Genomic DNA, 7,418 nt, shown 5'->3' on the forward strand with positions numbered 1-7,418 from the left:
CTTTGCCTTCAGCCCCTGGCATACCTGCTCAAGACGCTTTCCATTTCCCAAGGACACTGGAGGATGGTGGTCTGTGTCCAGTCTGCATTGGGGGAGCTCCAGCATGGGGTCCAGTGGCCATATCCATGCTTGGCAGGTGACCAGTTGTCCCTGCAGTCTTCTCAGGGGACCAGGGGAGGATGCAGCCAGACGTCCTTGTAAGACTTTTCAGGGAGGCTGGGCAAGAAGGGCAACACAGTCTCTGTCCTGTCCAGCCTGCCCGAACCTCCACGACAAGAGGGCTTTCATTACCGTTCTTTTGGCTCCCGGAGCGATCCTCTCTTTCTTCACAGACCGTGTCCCACCTCTGGTATCCTGCATCACAGTACCGCACTGGGTCTGGGGCTACTCTGAAACTGCTTCTTTTCACATGACACCTAAGGTATGGTCCTTCACACCAAGGAGTCACTGCCCTCAGCCTTCCCATCCCACCCCTCTACCTCTAACTGGAGTCAGTTGCGGGAAGAAAAGGGAAGACAAGTGACATAGCCCTACCTTGAGACGTTAGAGCTTGGAGGGGTTGTAAAGTTTATCTCTACCCTGAGCCTCAGGAAGGTGGGAAAGGGTAGGTAGCCCAGCCAAGACCTCCAATTTCTCTGCGGAGCCGGCCTTTCACAAAGGCACGTGAGGCCAACGGATGATGGAGATCTGATTATATGTAGAGGAACAGCATCTGCCTTTGAACCTCTGTTAACAGGACAGGTTGGTGGGATGAGTGTGCTGACTAGGTCTTTGAGGCCACCCCATAGGCTGTGCCTGTGCCTTGGTGCCCGCGTGGTGGGAGGGACACCGAACGCTGGTGCTCTTCCCCTTTGGTGGGTGCTGAGGGTGTCTGTGGAGTTGTTTTAGTTCTGCTACCTCTGTCTGCTTCATGGAACCAGGGTTTGGAGTGGACAGAGTCACTAAATATTCCTCACCCAAAGTCAGCGTGGGTGTATCCTTCCCCCTTGGGCATCAAGCAGTAGCTTGGGGAAGTGGGGTTCCCACTGCCCTCTGGCCCTGTATCTCCTGTCTGATGTAGGTGTTTGTGCTGAGCCACTTTGGGCAACCTCAAACAGTAGGGGGGATAGCAGGAGAACCCACGCAGCACACTGCCTGTCCCGAAGGGTCTGGCCCCGATGTTGCCCTGTGGGGGTCTCTTCTGTGCCCAGGGCCTGGGGGAACACTCTGTGCAGTGGTCTTGATCGTTGGGACTTCAGACTGAATGGCTGGTTTAGGGAAGAACAGCAGTTTAAAGCCCCCCTTGCCAAGTTGTATACATCAATCTCCAAAGGTCTTAACGCCTCGTTCAGACTTCATTTCCAAACTGCCATCTGTGGGGCCAGAGGAAGGGGCACAAGGCGGGGTGGTGCTCCCACCAGTGGCTCCTTCCTTCCACAGCCGCTGACCTGAAGGGACTATAGCAGCTTCACGTCAGTGACGCCCGGTTCCTCTTGTCCCCGACTTTTTCTCTTCCACCGGAAGATACTTTATCACCCTGGGTATGATTCTTCCATAGCACACCTGGAAGCAATGTGTGTGGATTTCTTTTCCCTATTTCACCCAGCGGTCTGTAGACACACTGAGGGTGGGTCGGGAGGGGTCCCGCGGCCACCTCCCAAGACCCCAACTGCTCTGCGCCTCTGGATGTCCAGGGGCCTCTCACCTCATTTCTTCTAGGAATCTGAGTACAACTCAGTCTGCTGGTGGGAGTGCCTGCTCTCATGGCACACTTTGTCCGTCTTCAACTTTCTTTGGGGGTTTTCCCCCATCCATGCCAGGTCTTCTCGTGAAGACCCTTCAAACCTCGTTTCCATTTCTTGAATGTCGATACTACCACGTAACTGCGCTAGGGTGCTTTATGGTGCTGTTCTTGATGAGGCCAGCTGGACTGAACCTCCTTTGTCCCACTGGTTCCTTAAATCTTGCTGTATTTTGTCCTCTATTTTTCCCCTAGGGGTTTGGGGTGGGAGACGTAGGGGTGGCTTTTGTGTTCTCTCTCTCTTCTGTATGTATGCACTGGGTAAAGTCAGTAATCATGGGCAGCTGACTTCATGGTACTGGTTGGCTGACTTTGGTTAACTATTAAAGACAAATCAACAAATTGTACAGCTGCACACAGAACACCTTTGAGTGTGAATCTGAATGGCAACTAGAGGCTTACTTTTTGAACTTCAGGTATGTAACTCAAAAGTAAATAAAAACACTATTTTTTCAGTAAGCTTTTTTTTTCTTCTAAGAGATAACTTAGAAGTCAAATGATAAGAACATTTAACCGGTGCTGTACCAAAGCCTTATATGAACATAATCCTACACTCTGTACCACCTGTCTCTGGTGAGTGCCCTGTTCTGTCACCCTCTTCTCAAAAGCCTGGGAATGCCAGCATGTGCCAAGCCTGGGGCTGGGTCTTGGGAACCTGTGGGCCAAGGAGACCCCTTGGAGCAGAGGGTAATTGTGAAGATGGAACACCATCTGCATCCTGAGTAGACTCTGGGAAGACACCAGGCGTGTGTGTGTGTGTGTGCGTGCGCATGTGTGTGTGTATGGGAGGGGGACTGGGGTGTGGTGTGTACATTCGTGTGTGGGTGTGCTACAGGTGCACAACGCCAAAGTGAATGCACCAACTGGGGGCCTGAAGGGGAGACCCAGGCTGGCTCTGGAGTGGGCTGGTTGTAATCAGAGGGGAGGGTACCTCCTCCTCCCATTTCCTGTCTCCTTCCCCATCCCCTCTGTCAGGGAGTGGAGGTTTATGGAAATAGCTACACTCTCAACCAGGTGCTTTTTCCTCAAAATCTCCAAAGTCTAAGCATTTATAAAGGGCCTGTCCAAGAGGCAGGCACTACCAACCACCAAATCACAGACTGCCAGAACGGGGAGGGAACTTGCTTCCCCTCAGCTCTGGCTGCTTTCTTGTAGAAGGGGTTCCTCCTGCAGGGTCCACTGACCACCTGTTCTGGGCCTTGGCCTGTTCTAGCTGCCACCCTTCAGGCTGCCCAACCCCTTCTTCCCAATCCACACAAAAGACCCAGCCGGAGGTGCCCTTTATCCATGCCTGCTCTGTGGCCTAAGCAATAAAGCCTGCCCTGCCTACCACAGACAGTGACCTTTGGCCTTAGGCTCCTGCCAGTTGAAAGCTGAGTGACACCCCAGACTCAGTTAGGAGAGGACATGTGGCCAGCCTTGGCTTGGGTTGCCATGCTGGGCTCCCCTCGCTGGCATTTCCAGGCTTGCCAGATACTAACCAATGCATCGCCAGTAACACTGCATGTTCATATCATGAGCTAAAGAGCAAAACAAGCAAACACAGACATGGGCAAACGAGCAATGGGAGAAGAGAGGGCACACAGGGAGACGAGATGTGTAGCCAGTGAAGGAATGCTGGGAGTGTTGCAAGTGAAAATTCAAGAAGTTTAGGGTTTAACTGCTTCTCATGTAACATTACTCTGCTTCAGAAATGTTTTGTATTTTGATAGAAATAAAAATTTGCTAAAAAAGTTCATTTTCTAACTTTTATTTATACTTAGGAGGTCATTTCTGGTGGTATCTACTCTCACCTCTGGCTTTTGGTCCCCCTGATCAACCCCAGATTTTACTTATGGCTCAATGAGATTGTGGAAGGATTTAAGACTAGAGATGAAGGAAGTTCTCTTTATTCACTGAGCAGACGTGTCCTGAGGGCCAGTCACGTGCATCACCGTTCCACTCACTCAGGATCTATCACGAGCGAGCAGGCAAGGCCTCTGCCCTTCCAGGAGACAGACAGCAAGCAATGATAGTGCTGAGGAAATCATACCCTGTCAAATAAGATGTATTAGGTTGGTGCAAAAGTAATTGCGGTTTTGCATTATTGAAATTTGCCATTTGATATTGGAATACGTTCTTAACTGTGATTATGTTATACATCATTTTAATGCACATTCCTCGCTTTATGTTTTTTGCTAATGACTTATTTCTTGCTGTTTATATTTTATACGTGTTTTATACTATGGAAATGATGTTAGACAAAAAGCAAATTTGAGCGATTTTCTTATTCGAGTTCACCATGGGTCTTAAAGCAGTGGAGACAACTCGCAACATTAACAACCCATTTGGCCTAGGAACTGCTAATGAAATATAGTGGTGGTTCAAGACATTTTCAAAGGAGACAAGAGCCTTAAAGGTGAGGAGCGTAGTGGCCGGCAGTCTGAAGTTGACAATAACCAACTAAGAGCCATCGACTTAGCTGATGCTCTTACAACTACGTGAGAAGTTGCTAAAGAACTCAACGTTGACCATTCTATAGATATTTGGCGTTTGAAGCAAATTGGAAAGGTGAAAAAGCTCAATTAGTGGGTGCCTTATGAGCTGACTGAAATTAAAAAAAAATAGTCATTTTGAAGTGTCTTCTTTTATTCTATGCAACAACCATTTCTCGATGGGATTGTGACATGCCACGAAAAGTGGGTTTTATATGACAACCAGTAGTATGAAAGAAGCTCCAAAGCACTTCCCAAAGGTAAACTTGTACCAAAAAAGGCCATAGTCTCTGTTCGGTGATCTGTTGCCAGTCTGATCCACTATAGCTTTCTGAATCCCGCCAAAACTATTATATCTGAAAAGTATACTCAGCACACTGATGAGATGCACCGATAACTGCGGTGCCTGCAGCCAGCATTGGTCAACAGAAAAGGCCCAGTTCTCCACAACAATGCCTGATCGCATGTCCTACAACCAGCGCTTCAAAGTTGAATGAATTGGGCTATGAGGTTTTGCCTCATCTACCATATTCACCAACCTCTTGCCAACTGACTACCTCTTCTTCAAGCATCTTGAAAACTTTTTGCAGGGAAAACGCTTCCATAACCAGCAGGATGCAGAAAATGCTTTCTAAGGGTTCATCGAATCCCAAAGCACAGGGTTTTATGCTATAGGAGTAAACAAACTTATTTCTTGTCAGCAATTGTATTGATTGTAATGGTTCCTATTTTGAGTAATGAAGATGTGTTTGAGCCTAGTTATAATGACATAAAATTCACACTCTGAAATTGCAATTACTTTTGTACCGACCTAATAGAATAAGGTGGTAGGAGTTTGGGGAAGAAACTTAGGCAGGGTGAGGGGCAGGTGGAGTGAGGAGGAAGTGTTGGCTGCAGTTTCAGTCACTGCTGGGGGCCTTACGAAGAGAAGTCAGCCCCTGAGCAAAAAGTGAGCGGGCCACTTACAAAGTTCTTTAACTTGTAGACTTTTCACAGCACCTGAAATGTTAAAGAGCTGGGAGAAGATATGCTGACTCTTCGGTTAGGTGAAGACAATCCTTGGGCTTGGCTCTATCTGTCCAAGTGGGTCCTAGCCCTCACAAGCAGGCCTATGGCGACATTTCATACACGAGTCAGCGGTGTGGCAGCCACTCTGTGCTGAACCCCAAAGGGGCCGTCGTCTGGGTGGACCCAAGGGACCCGACTGCTGAGACCAGCACACTTTCCTCCCTGGTCATGCCACACTGCACCCTGCTGCTTAACAGCCCTGCTTCCTTGGGGTCTGCCTCAGCAGCACTCTACTCGTGTACCAGCTCAGACTATGCTTGCTTTAATTTCCTTTGGTCTTCAGGTGGAGTGCAAATACCAAAGTGCATTTCTCTTTACGCTCATGGCTCCAAGTGAAGAAAGCAGCTGCACCACCAGCCCAACAAAAACAGAAACAGGGCCAGCTACAAATTTACAAACATCTTTTATGATAAAAAGTCTCCATATAAAATGCCCTAAGAGCCAGGTAGCGGGGCTGTTGTGCCAGCAGCATGCCTCCCAGTATCTGTCTGGCCTTCTTTGCCTCAGTGAACTGCCACCATTCTCCTAGCTTCCATTTCCTGTTTCCTTGGTCTTTTTTGAGTCTAATGAAAAACAAACAAACAAACAAACAAAAAATATATATATTTTGATGTTTCATACACTCTGGTCTTAATTCTTAAAAGCAGGTACTTGGATTGTTTTGTAGTCTCCTGTTTTCACACAAATAAGAGTGCCAACCCTTCAAACTCCCCAACAACAGGCTGTAAACTGGGACCCCTGGATTTTGTGTGGCTGAGGATATGGACATAAATGAACCTTTCTGGCTAGATCTGTCAGCTCTGTGGCAAAGCTAAGTTTAAAAAAAATTAACTGGTGAGGAGAAATAAATAGTTTCAGTCAGGAGCCTCTTTGTATTAAACTGTTGTTTAAAGGCCCTTCATCTATTTTAAAATTGTCCCTAACTTCAGGCTAACCCAGTGCTCCATACTTTAGAACATTCTTCCGTGTGCATTTCATTTGGTACCCATGGTGACCTTAGGGATTAAGTAAGGTGCTTGTTTTCTCTTTTTTAGAGGTAGGAATGGGCTGTGAGACCTGGTAGAATCAACCAATGTCCCTTCTTTTCCTCCCCACTTCCCCTCTCCCCCTGCCCACTGCCTCTCCTATCCCTCAGTCCCTCCCTCCCTTTCCATACCCCTCTTTCTTCCCTAAAGGTTTAAGGCAGCAAGAAATGACCTTAAAGAAGATGCCTCAGTCTTGAGTACTTGTCCGGTACTTTCCCCTCAGTCTACCTTTCAGATGGACCATGACCCTGTCCCAGGATATCTGTCCCTCTAGTCAGGGGGTCTTGGACCCTTGGTCTACAAACATGGTGTCAAGGAAGGATTTCAAGATGGTTTGGTCTCTGTCAGCTGGGGGCGGTGGGCAGGATCCTTTCTCTAGGGCTTTGAAATCCTAGATCATTGATCACTCTGTATTTTTCTCCTTGACGTCGCAGCCCCAGCCCATAAACCACCAGCATTTACAATGTTTACTCTCCATTAGTAACTGATGAATATCAGCAAACTGTTCAACCTTCCTGAGGGAGCTGGTCCTGCCAGGTTCCCTCCTTCAGTAATATGGGCGTTGGGGGTTGGGGGAGGCACACAGGTTCAAATGTCAGGAGTCAGGGGTGCTGTGTGGTCCCCGAGACCCCTCTTGGGTATAGGTTGAGTCACAGGCTCTGCAGTTCAGCCACTGGCCACTCCAAGAAGAGAGATGACGCTCTCTCCTGCCAAGACAGGCTATCTCGGAGCCCTTGCTCTGCGGGGCAGCTCTTTCCTCCCGCCTGCACAGAGAGGGGAGAAGGCAATGGCAACCTACTCTGGTACTCTTGCCTGGAAAAATCTCATGGATGGAGGAGACTGGTAGGCTACAGTCCATGGGGTCTCGAAGAGTCGGACATGACTGAGCAACTTCACTTTCACTTTTCACTTTCATGCATTGGAGAAGGAAATGGCAACCCACTCCAGTGTACTTGCCTGGAGAATCCCAGGGATGGAGGAGTCTGGTGGGCTGCCGTCTATGGGGGTTGCACAGAGTTGGACACAACTGAAGCGACTTAGCAGCAGCAGCAGCAGCAGCACAGAGAGTCA

The sequence above is a fragment of the Bison bison genome, unplaced genomic scaffold (assembly GCF_000754665.1).
Source record: "Bison bison bison isolate TAMUID 2011002044 unplaced genomic scaffold, Bison_UMD1.0 scf7180017864205, whole genome shotgun sequence".
Taxonomy (NCBI): domain Eukaryota; kingdom Metazoa; phylum Chordata; class Mammalia; order Artiodactyla; family Bovidae; genus Bison; species Bison bison.